This window comes from Bufo gargarizans, chromosome 9 (assembly GCF_014858855.1).
Source record: "Bufo gargarizans isolate SCDJY-AF-19 chromosome 9, ASM1485885v1, whole genome shotgun sequence".
In the NCBI taxonomy this organism is placed as follows: domain Eukaryota; kingdom Metazoa; phylum Chordata; class Amphibia; order Anura; family Bufonidae; genus Bufo; species Bufo gargarizans.
This window is the reverse complement of record NC_058088.1, coordinates 56,066,121-56,079,592: the sequence shown is the minus strand read 5'-3', so window position 1 is coordinate 56,079,592 and position 13,472 is coordinate 56,066,121.

Sequence of the window (13,472 nt, the reverse complement as noted above, 5' to 3'; positions counted from 1 at the left end):
CAAAAAGGGTTGTTGTAATGGAATCACATTTTCTATGTGTGAATATAAATATTAGATATGAAATGATTACAATATTAGAGTGAAGGACTAGTTTATTGGGGGGAAAGTATACAATTGAAAGGAGGCTCTAGGACCCTCTTGGGTCACTTCTAGCCTGGAAACAAGATGAGATGGAGTCACCCAAGTTTCGTATTGTATCCTTTAGCACAATTCCCCAGCTTATTGCAGCTGGTTCTGTAGATCCTGCACATTAGTAGGTTTCCGGAATCCCGAGCTGGTTCCATAATTTCTTGATCGGCAAATAATCTGGCGACTAAGCAACCAAGGAAGTGTTACAATGTGGCAGACACATTCCTGGGAAATCCTTGCTGTGTGGGCGAGCATTATCCTGCTTAAAAATGCTAATTGGAAGTCCTGCCATAAGAGGAACACATATGGTTGCAGGATGTCCTACACATATCACTGAACATGTCTCTTGTATCAATACTAGGGGTGATTGACTGCCGTATGCAATGTGCCCCAGATCATCACACCAGTAGTTGGGGCAGCATGTTGCTCCTCAGAAAAGGCCGGATTGAAGTGCCCACCATAACACCTCCATACTCGATCTTGACCGTCATCAGATCCTAAACATACCCTGGATTTGTTAGTAAAGATGATACAGTTCTAGTCCATAGCAGTCTAGGTTTCTCGTTTATGACATCACTGCAAATTAAAGCAATGGTGGCTGGACATGTAAGGCTGCACATGTCAGGACATATAATGTGTGCATTACGCAATATTTCCTTCTGCTAAGCGTCTGGAAATGTTCAGGGCAGAATGAAGGTACCACCTGTGTCTGGATGATGGACAACAAAACTGTTGTAACTGCTAATGTTTGTTGGTAGATCAAACTATCTTCTCTACTGGTGGTCTGTCTGACCAGTCTAGAGTTTTTTCACAAAGTGTGCGTGTCCTTATGTAACCACTGCTCACAACATCTCCTAACAGCTAGGTTGGAATTGCCTAGATGGCAGACTGTGACAATGACAAGGGACATCCTCTACATCTAGAATAAAGAAAGTTTCTAGGTCAATATAGAAGGTGATTCTTTAAGAGCAGTGAGACTTTGGAACTATATGCCAGCAGAGTTGGTCATATTACCTGCCTGATTGTTGTCAGGAAGGATTTTTTCCCCCCTAAAATGAGGAAAATTGGTTTCTACGTAATACGGCTTTTTTCCTTCCTCTGGACCAACTTTGCAGATAATAGGCTAAACTGAATGGACAGATGTTTTTTTTATTTATTTTTTATCTCCCCACTGTTCCTATTGTAAGCTCCAATGGAAGATGTATTGGTAAGGGTGATGACGATCCCTGTACAGAACATATTGGTGCTGTAGTAAAAGAATAAAGATAATAATAATGTGAATCAAGTCAATGTACAAACTAAAATTGAGCTTCCTAAGATTGGTAGGAAAAGGGGTACTCATCTTTAAAAAAGTAGATACAGTAGGTGGTCCGTGTGACAACTACATGATGCCAGAATATCACATGTTAAATAGAGAAAAAGTAATTTCCTGAATTATCAATTTAGCAGTCAGATTCAATTTGGTACAAATAAATTTAGCCCAGATCAAAAGTGACCAAATTTCCCTGAAAAGTTGTGTATGACAGTCTGGGGTCTCCCAGGACTGCATCTAACCTCTTTCAAGCTCTTTAACACCAATACATCATCAATGTCAAACTGATAGCAACATATATGGCGATGATTTTTAAGAATACATTTTAAAAATATGCACATGTGGGTATTGGAAAAATGAATGGCTTGTTAAAAAAAAAAAACTGTCAAAAATGTTCCTTTTTTGGGGAATAGCAACAGGTTTAATGTTATATCGTGGAGAGTAAAGTTCCCAGTAGCAGTTCAGATTGGAACGCAATGAAAAATGCATGAGATGTACAGTTGTGTACTACTGAGATGCAGAAGAATATCTTAAATCAAATACATTAATCAATGATCGACTTAGGGGCACATTTATTAAGACCAGAGTTTTAGACGCCAGTCTTAATTAAGCCCTAAACTGGTGGGGGATCAGATGAAGTTACGAAGAGTTGCCGGCCTCTCCATAACGTCAGTGCATCCAGCGTCTAGTTCTAAATGCAAGAAAAATGCTTCTGAACAGTCTTACATTTAGACCTTTTACTACGCCTAAAACAGACGCTAATAATTGTGAATGAGACAGATCTGCAGCCCGTGCCCTTCCCCGCCCACACCACGCCCGCAATTTTAGACCTGGCTGAGCGTGGCAAAGTCGCAGACTGTTGCGCTATTATGTGCTTCTGAAATAAGTCTAATTTATCCATATTTCGGCATAGTAAATTGCCCCCTTAAGATTTATATTCAATTTTGAAATACCATATTTTTCGCCCTATAAGACTCACCTGCCTATAAGGCGCACCTAGGTTTTTGAGGAGGAAAATAAGAAAAAAAATATTTTGAACAAAAAGGTGTGCTTTGGGTGGGTTTTGAACTAATGGTGGTCTGTGGCTGACACTATTATGGGGGATCTGTTGAGGACACTGTTATGGGGGATCTGTGGGTGACACTGTTATGGGGGATCTGTGGGTGACACTGTTATGGGGGATCTGTGGGTGACACTGTTATGGGGGATCTGTGGGTGACACTGTTATGGGTATCTCTGGATGGCTTTTATTGGGGTCTCTGGATGATACTGTTATGGGGATCTGTGGATGACACTGTTATGGGGGAATCTGTGGATGACACATATATGTGTCATCCACAGATCCCCTCCATAACAGTGTCCCTGTAGTGGGAATGACCCTCAATACAGGGGGTGGGGGTCGCATCTGGTTTTATAATGACAGCATGGCCCGTGCAGTGACTGTATTCTACTACACGGGCCCTGCTCACTGTATATACCTCAATCTTATCTTTAACTGTGGCATTGTTAATAGTAATCAGTGCTGTGTATTATCGTACTTACAACAAGCGCTCGGTAGCAGAGAGGAGGGAGGAGGCAGGCCGGGAGGACGGGCACTGGCAGCGTGAGTCACTACGTCATGCACCTACGCTGCCTGCTTCATTCATAAAGTGGGCGGCACAGGCGCATGACGTATTGACTCACGCTGCCAGCGCCCATCCTCCCAGCCTGCCTCCTCCCTCCTCTCTGCTACCGAGCACTTGTTGTAAGTAATACACAGCGCTGATTACTATTAACAATGCCACAATTATAGATAAGATTACGGTATATACAGTGAGCGGGGCCCGTGTAGTAGAATACAGTCACAGCACGGGCTCCGCTGTCATTATAAAACCAGATGCGACCCCCACCCCCTGTATTGAGTGTCATAAAACCAGATGCCGGCCCCCAGCCCCTCCTCCCTCTCAGCTGATACACCCGCCGCGCGGCATCGCGGCGGGTGTATCATTGACAGTTCGGCAAAATGCAGCATTTGCCCCATAAGACGCACTGCTATTTTACCCCCACTTTTTTTTGGGGGGGGGAGTGCGTCTTATAGGGCGAAAAATACTGTATATTTTTTATTTAAAAAAGGTCAATTGCAGAGTTCCGTACAGTATACAGTAACTGTGATGAAGACCAATACTGCAGGTGGAACACTAAAAAGATTTGTTGTGATAGTGAATTACGTGATGAAGAATGGACTGATTCACATTAACATTCAATTGAGTTCTGCAGTTTTAAATGCTGCAAGTTGCAAGACTCCGTGAGGCATCCCAACTGTGAATTATGTGAAGGCTGGACTGATCCACATTAATAATAAATTAAGAAGTGTTGGGGCAAAAACCCCAATGTCGGATGAGCGGTGGACTCCATTTTAGAAGTTATGGGTACCCATAGAGAAAAACCAACACAGGCATAGATATGTGCATCAAGAGTTTCTAAACTTTTTTAAAGAAAGAAGAGGTTAATAAAGTGATTTCCTGTCCCTGTGCAGGGGCCATGGGAGAGGCATGTGCCCTTGAAGGATTATAAGGTGGTGGTCCTCCAGATTTAACCTATTTTTAGTTTATTCTTCAGGGGGTTTGTAGTAAAATTTTCCCTTGTAAACTTGTGGCTTCCAACCTTCGATTTCTCCTATCCAACCTCCTATCTCTCTTGCTACCTTAGTCCAGATGCTAAGTACATCTTCACATGCATGATCCTTAATCCACCCACTGTGGGTGTCCTCGAACCTTTCCTAGACCTCTAAATCGAGGTTTCAATGCTTCATACCTGCTTTTTCCAACACTTTTTCAACTTTCTTTAACACATCTTTGCCACCTCTCTTTCCTACCAGTTGTTTAGCTGTCTCGTACTCTTCGGGAACGCTATTCTGATTACCCATTGTCTTTTCCTGAATCTGTGCTTACTAGGGAGAACCTTTGCTGCCTATTTTCCCCCACAGTGGCTTCCCCATCCTGTCCTTCCAGGTGTACCTACTGTGTTACTTCAAAGCCAAAGCCTTTCTGGGCTTCTTTCCCTTTCCCCAAGTTTCCTGCCAGAATGTACACACACAATAAACAATGACAAATACGTAAACAGTTACTCCCAAGCCAATTCCCAGCTAAAATCCTGGTTTAAATCCATCCACCACCCATGTGCTTATCTTCTAGCCCTTTATCAGGGTCACAGATTCTTAAACATAAATTAGGAACGACTGTAAAGTTACCTTATACTCTGATGGACCCTCAAACAAGACAAATGCCAGACAGGGAGGTACAGACTACTTGTAAGAAAAACCTCTTACCTCAGCACTGATTTTCGTCTGTTTGTCCTGGTGTGGCACATCCAGGTGTAGGATGTTTCAGCAGGAAGGACTTAGTTGTGCCCCACGTGTCGGTGCCAGTTTCTGTTGGGGCAAATACCCCAATGCCGGATGAGCGGTGGACTCCGAATTATAAGTTATGGGTACCCATAAAGAAAAAACAACACAGGCATAGAGCTATGTATCAAGAGTTTCTAAACTTTATTAAAGAAAGCAGAGGTTAATAAAGCGATTTTCTGGATAATTTCCAACTGAAGACATAGTCAAACATTTACGTCATTAACTCATTAAAAACACAATCTGAAATGAGCATCTTCTTGGCTATATGACTAGAACATCTCCTTAATCTTAACTGTGGGTGCTAGCCACATATTAGTACTCCTAACGCTTGTTAAGATTCCTTACTAGCAAGCATTGGTGGGGGCCAGGAGTGACCTTGAAGTTACAATAACTTTCCACAAGAAGCTCACAGTTCATTACACAAAAAAATGGCAGTAACAAACATGGAGACTGAGGACACAACATGGAGTCTTAACCCTCACAAGCAGTACAACATTAAATTCTGCACACTAGCACAAACAGTTCTTTCTCTCCTATGTAAAAGACCATAAAACACATGTACGTCCTGGCTGAGATGTTATGTACTGTCTATGATGTGTCCTCTACAATCAACCCCATATCCTCCTTCTTCATCTTTTCATCTTCCTTGTATTCTGTTTCTGATGTGTAACATAGTAGAAGCCATTTTGAGCAATTTGTCCCAAAACTTTGGATTTGCTATAAAAAATAAACTCTTTGGGAAATTCACAACAAATTTGATTCATGCTGACTACACCTATTTGTTATCTCCCTTCTGTCAATTTTGAGCCAGCTACAATATGAAGCAATTTTTAAATTTCTTTTTTTTCAGAACCATTTTATGTTCCAAATCCTCTCCTGCTTGGTATAGATATATTGAAACATATTGCTTTAGAATAATGATTGGTTGTCTAAACTATACTGAGACTATAATACATTTATTCAGATGTGTGGAATCCATATAATCTCACACTGGTGGCTCTTGTTTTTCTATCCACTTATGAGGGTCTTCAAAAGCTTTTGGTTCCATTCATATTGTTATGGTACACAGAAGCCAACATCAAAGTATTATTCATGGAAGGCAGAAATGGATGAGATGAGATGTTAGACGCCAAAACCATGAACCTTGCAGTTTTTTGGGATATTTCGGAATCATTAGAAACTTGCCAAAAGAACTGAATTCGTAGCAGGTGCACAAGATCCAGTCATCGGTGACCAAGCTAAAAAATTGTGACTTCTGAAATTTTTTGTAAAAAAAACACTTTATATGTATAATCCTAGAATTACCATAACATAATTGTGTCTGTTACCTTAACTCATGGCTCGGTATTTCCCCAAATATGTAGCACAAGATCACCAGCTTGAAAAAAAACATGATTCTGCAATAGTGTATCAGAAGTCTATCCTATATTTGTCCGTATGTGGTTGTGATGTACATTGCAACCTGTCAAGGGTTTTGCAACATATCACAATATTCTGTTAAATTTGTTTCATGAGAACTTGGAGACCTTTAATAAATATTAGTTAAGGGGCAGTTCACACTGTATTTTCTTCTTCGCTATGGCGACATTCTGCTGCCGGCCATGTTGTTTCCGCCCATCATTCTTAACAATATGAGTCAGCACTGATTATTGCGGAATGGGCGTTTAAAGCCACAACCCCACCCAAAAGGGATATATCTCACCTCAGGATTATGACTCTGAGACAGGACAACTAGACAAATGTAAACGGGCAACTAGACTTTCATGATACTGATGTACTACTCTGTTCAGTGATATCCAGTGGGTTTTAATTTATTTTTTTCTGTATGCGTAATAGCCTGTGTTATACAATGCAGAGGTGGTCTGTATCATTATATGCAAACCAACCAAAATGAGTGGGTCAATAAGGTACAAAAACACTTAGAATACTGAAGTAATAAAAAATTGCATAATTTTATTAGAAAATCACAACAAGACATAATTGACACAAATCACAAGAAACATTTAACACAGGTCACAATACATAAAAGTATTAAAAACCAAGAGGACCGATGGTGGACTGCTGGTATATATTTATAAAGTGCAAGTCCAATAATCCTGATTGGTCGTCGGTAGAAAGGTGTATTACACCAAACTACTACGGCTCCAAACTACATAATAAGACCCATATGCATACATTGTACAACAGATACCAAAATTTGGGGGTGAAAATACACACCACAAAAGGCTAGCTGAGGCAATAGGGCAACTAAAAATATAATAGGGACATAGAAAATACTGACCAACCTACTTAGTATACTACCCAGGAACACCACCGGTCCGCTCCCCAATGCACGTTTCGCGTTTAGCTTTTTCAAGGGGTACAGGTATTTTCTTCTTCGCTATGGCGACATTCTGCTGCCGGCCATGTTGTTTCCGCCTATCATTCTTAACAATATGAGTCAGCACTGATGATTGCGGAATGGGCGTTTAAAGCCACAACCCCACCCAAAAGGGATATATCTCATCTCAGGATAGTGACTCTGAGACAGGACAACTAGACAACTGTAAACGGGCAACTAGACTTTCATGATACTGATGTACTACTCTGTTCAGTGATATCCAGTGGGTTTTACTTTTTTTTTTCTGTATGCGTAATAGTCTGTGTTATACAATGCAGAGGTGGTCTGTATCATATACAAGAAGATGCATAATGTATACCAGCTGTACATATATAATTATATACAGGGGATACCCAGGTTATACCAGCATGCTCCATATCACTATATACAAGAAGATGTATAACCTATACCATCTGTACATATATAATTATATACAGGAGATGCCCAGGTTATACCAGCATGGTCCATATCACTATATACAAGAAGATGTGTAACTTATACCAGCTGTATAAGATAAAAAGTTTGTAGCCAGCTCACCTTTCGATCCTGTGTAACTGTGCATGGGGCGGACACAAGCCAGTCCAGAATGAATACACAAATAGAAAAAGGCTACGGCACCAGAAGGACGTAATGAAGAAATCCCGGTCTTTATTTTATCACCATAAATTAGGTACATCCAGCAACAGTGATATAGTGACCCACGGTCTATATCACTATATACAAGAAGATGTATAACTTATACCAGCTGTAGCCAAAGAATGTATAGAATAAGCCACGGCACTCCAAAGGGATCCAATTGATTTCTTTATTACACCTTGTGCAGCAATGTTTCAACCTAATGGTCTTTATCAAGCTTGATAAAGACCATTCGGTTGAAACGTTGCTGCACAAGGTGTAATAAAGAAATCAATTGGATCCCTTTGGAGTGCCGTGGCTTATTCTATACATTCTTTGGCTACTACGGGAATCCTAGGACCAGGATTCAACGCTGCAGGCACCACCACGTATTGGAATCACTACAATGACAGTGAGTAGTGCTGGCCTATTTGCTATTTATGTATATGGAGGTCTGAGGACATGCACGCTCACCTAGCATAGCCTTTGTTATCTATGCTGGAAACTGTGGGAGGAGAAAAATGGATACACCTAAAAGCCTTCTTTATACAAGTGAACAAATTTCGCACATCTTGAGTGGGAGTGAAGATGAGGGAGCATTCCTGAATAAACCCACAGTGGATTTGATTAAACAAAAATGGGAAATAGAAAAGAAACAGCTTATTAATACCGAACTACACCTATCCACACTAAGGGAATATTACAAGGCTGAACGCATACCGAGAGGACTAAGGACGCATTTGAGACCAATCCGGTTTCCTAATAATCCAGAGTTCCTGACTAAGTTTGCCTTTCTAGCGGATAGATTTTCCATGGATATTATGCTATTAAATATGGACTATTTACAACAAGATCTGTTAAATATAAAAGCAAGAATAATAGAGTATGAAAGACAACTACAATCTCTCCAAACTGAACAGGAACATCAAGTAGTAAAAGAACGGATGGAGCAGGACTTACGGAAATATCGAGATAACATCGAGACAACAAAGAGACAGAAGTGGAGTAGGGACCAAGATGACTACAGTAAAGGTAACATCTACAAAACAATAATAACAAATAGGAACAGGAACCCAAGGTCTCAAAGAAGATTCAAGACACAGACATCAAGAGCTAATCGTGGGAATTTAACAGATACAGAGTCTTCAGGTGAACAAAGTAAAGCTTTTTTAGGAGAGAGAACAAGAGAAGCACACGGAGAGGGGGACGAAAATGCCAACACCGGGGACAAAGGAGAAGAAGCAGTGAGAGTCACACGATCAAAGAGGCCACCGACGGGAACCAGATATACCAGGAAATGAATGAAGGACTGGACAACACCTTAGTGGTAAATATTTCCTCCTGTGAATTATTTAGAGATGAAGTATTGCTCCTGAATAGGGGACTATCTTTCAGTCCAGAGGCTGAGATTGACTGGTTTCAGGTGGAGATGGACCTGCACAATTTCTTTAGGCGTATCAAACTGAAGGTACACTTCAGTGAAATGGTGCATACAGGAGATAAGGATGCACATAAGGAAGTCCTTTCGCTTAAAAGTGTAGGCCTTTTCCTCAAAAGTGACTTCCAACCGCCAGTATATAACAAAGCTATTGAGACCTTTGTCTCCCTTGTTAGACTGGAGATTGAAAAACTCAAGAGATCAAAAATGGATCTAAATATCACCAATCTGACAAGGGGCGAGAAAGCGGCACTAAAGTCCTTGAAAAACAGGAGGGAAATTACTATCAAAAGGGCGGATAAGGGAGGAGCCACCGTGGTGATGGATACAGAGAAGTATAAAATGGAGGTGATGAGACAAGTGAATGACAAGGAAGTATATAAACCTCTAAGTCAAGATCCAAAATGGACCATTATGCGCAAGATCAGGTTATTGGCGGATAATGCTTTCGCGAATGACCTGATTGATGCCAATTTACATACTTACCTTGTGCCACAGAACCCGGTGACTCCTCTCTTATATACCCTCCCGAAGATACATAAAGGGTTGATAGACCCGCCAGGACGCCCCATAGTGTCAGGCATGGGGTCAGTCTTCTCCAATGCTGCAACTTTTCTCGATAAAGTTTTAAGATCTTATGCAATGGAGGCCAGATCCTATGTGAGGGACACCACAGATTTTTTGTTAAAAATTGATACACTGGAATTTCAAGAGGGAGATTTACTGGTTTCATTTGATGTAACCAGCCTCTATACCAGTATTGACCATGAACTGGGATTAGAGGCAGTTAAATGGGCCCTGGAGAGGTCGGACTTTGGGTCTGACACAAAATCATTTTTAATCTCCCTACTTGAAATTCTACTGTATCATAATTATTTTTTGTTTGAGGATGTATTTTACGAGCAATGTCGGGGCACCGCGATGGGGTCCAACGTGGCCCCGACATATGCAAATATATACATGTCAAACATGGAGGAGACATCTATATACCCATCCACCTTCTACAGTAATGTGAGGGGGTGGATGCGGTATATAGACGATATTTTCCTAATATGGAATGGAACGGAAGAAAAACTACAGGAATTTCATGAATATATTAATCAGTTACATGATCAACTGAGATTTACAAAAGTGTACTCAGCGGAATCTTTACAATTCCTAGACACGTTGGTTTATGTAAGGGAAGGTAAACTGGAAACATACCTTTTTATTAAACCAACGGACAGGAACAGCATGTTATGCTTTGATAGTGCACACCCTAGGAGGTCAGTGGAATCCTTACCTTTTAGTCAGTTTTTACGAGCAAGAAGAATAGTGTCAGAAGAGAATTTGGTAGATGATAGATTGAAAAAAATGGGACAAAGATTTAGGGATAGGAAATACCCCAATAAATTTGATAGATAGACACTTGGAAAAAGCCAGGAATAGTGATCGACAGCAACTATTAACTATAACAACGAAGAGGGAGGAACAAAAAATAAGTAGGATCCCATTTGTATCAACCTATAGTAAAATGAGCAACAGTATCTCTGGCATATTGAGACATAACTGGCATATACTGACACATTCCTTCCCAAAGGTAATTGAATTCCAATCCCCCCGCTGATGTCATACAAGAGGCCCAGAAATCTTAAGGATAGCCTGACATCAGCGGATGTCAAAATTAAGAAAAAAGAGTCTGGTAGAAGGGGGTGTTACCCTTGCTTGGGCTGCTGCAACTGCGGCAGCCTAATCAAGGGTGACTCCTTCTGCCACCCTAGAACGGGGAAGAAATATGACATTAGAGGACACTATACGTGTAACACAGATTTTGTTATTTACAGCTTGCAGTGCCCGTGTGGCCTTCTCTACATTGGAGAGACGACACAGCCCTGTAAAAACAGGATAAATCAACATCGGTACACAATACGTAAGCTATTAGCCAAAAAAGAAAAAGAGAATCAGCAAAATCAGGAATGTGAAGATGAAGCTGAGTTACCAGTGCCTGAACACTTTTGGAAACATAGACATAATGTCTCTCAATTGAGATATAGGATCATTGATAGTGTTCCAATTTTGAGGAGGGGTGGAGATAGGGAGAAGCTGTTAAAACAGAAAGAGCTAAGATGGATCTACGAGTTGGAGACAATGGAGCCGAAGGGCTTGAACAGGGAATTTAAGGTTGGTTCCCTTTTCTGAACTCTCGATCAGGATGTGCGTCAATATGATTTAAACATTAGGCTAAGTAGCCGTGTTTTTTAACATGCCTATATATATGTATAATATTTACTTGTATCTCCATTTTTATGGTATTAGTTTATTTATTTTCCTTTCTTGTCCCTAGTTGGTGTAAACATGCATGCTGTGGGAGAACCGTCTTTTGGCCTTCACGATGCCTCTAAAAGAAAGATCTACAGCTGACGAGGGAGCAGGGGAGCCTGCTATGTAGATCTCCTGATGGAGATGTGGGGCTGTTGAGGTCTGCACCAGATATAATATAATTTATATATAATTTATATAGTGTATAGAGACTGTAACTGGAAGGGTCCAGCTTTTTGATATTCTATATAACTTGAGAATCTATTTAAAAAGATAATAGAGTGAAATGGTGTTGGAGCTGAATAATGATATAGCGGGACTAACCATAAACATTGGGAAGTCGTGAGAGAGTGATGGAGACCTCCCTTAAAGGAGGGTAACCCCACACACTCCCATTTGAACTTCCCTGTAGAATGAATGTCAGTATGGGACTGGATGGGCTAGTGGACTGAGGGCTTATTACCCCTGGAACACTTGTTCTATATACCAGCCACTGGATGAATGATGGAAAACCTGCATGAACAGCCTTTGAATAAACACCATGCTATTCACTCTGTAGCTTCTCGAGCTGTGATGAAAGCATCCCTAAAAAAGGATGTAATGATGGACCTTATAGTTGCAGCTTCTTCACTGTAGCAATTTGTGTATTATAATGATTTGATTAATGGTTTGATAAATATCAGTCTTTTTTTATGGTGTGCACCAGGCAGCCCACATCATCCAATCAGGAGTCTTTACCTGTAGGTTTGCTCAATATGCTTAAATATCTAATATAACTGAGCCCCAGCGCCTAGTGACATGAAGATAGGAGATTGAATAGATCGACGTATGATCATGTGACACCGCATCACTGGAGCGACAGGGTCATGTGGTCTGAAAGTAGGGCATAGCCTGGCGGAAGTGCGCATGGAAGGGCGGAAGTGAGGATGTCGCGCATGCGCAGATTGGACGTAGGGACGCCGAGGCCTCATGGAACAGCGGGAGAACATCGGCATGTACCTGAGTGAAGAGGGCTGGACGGAGTCTCCTACAGCATGGCGATGTGGCAGACAAAAGTATGTCATCAGGGACAGATAATGGAGTTGGCAATATGTGAATGTTTTTAGGAAGTAATGAGGGGGTTAATGGGTAGGGCTTAGCAGTAACCAATGCGAGGCCATGGGATTGTATTTAATATTCACTATGTTATCTGTGTATTGGGAAAAAAAAAAAAAAGAAAAGGGGAGCTTGATAAAGACCATTAGGTTGAAACGTTGCTGCACAAGGTGTAATAAAGAAATCAATTGGATCCCTTTGGAGTGCCGTGGCTTATTCTATACATTCTTTGGCTACTACAGGAATCCTAGGACTAGGATTTAACGCTGCAGGCACCACCACGTATTGGAATCACTACAATAACAGTGAGTGGTGCTGGCCTATTTGCTATTTATTTATACCAGCTGTACATATATAATTATATACAGTAGATACCCAGGTTATACCGGCATGGTCCATATCACTATATACAAGAAGATGTATCATTTATACCAGCTGTAGATATATAATTATATACAGGAGATGCCCAGGTTATACCAGCATGGTCCATATCACTATATACAGGAAGATGTATAACTTATACCAGCTGTACATATATAATTATATACAGGAGATGCCCAGGTTATACCAGCATGGTCTATATCACTATATACAAGAAGATGTATAACTTATACCAGCTGTACATATATAATTATATACAGGGGATACCCAGGTTATACCGGTATGCTCCATATCACTATATACAAGAAGATGTATAACTTATACCAGCTGTACATATATAATTGTATACAGGAGATGCCCAGGTTATACCAGCATGGTCCATATCACTATATACAAGAAGATGTATAATTTATACCAGCTGTAGATATATAATTATATA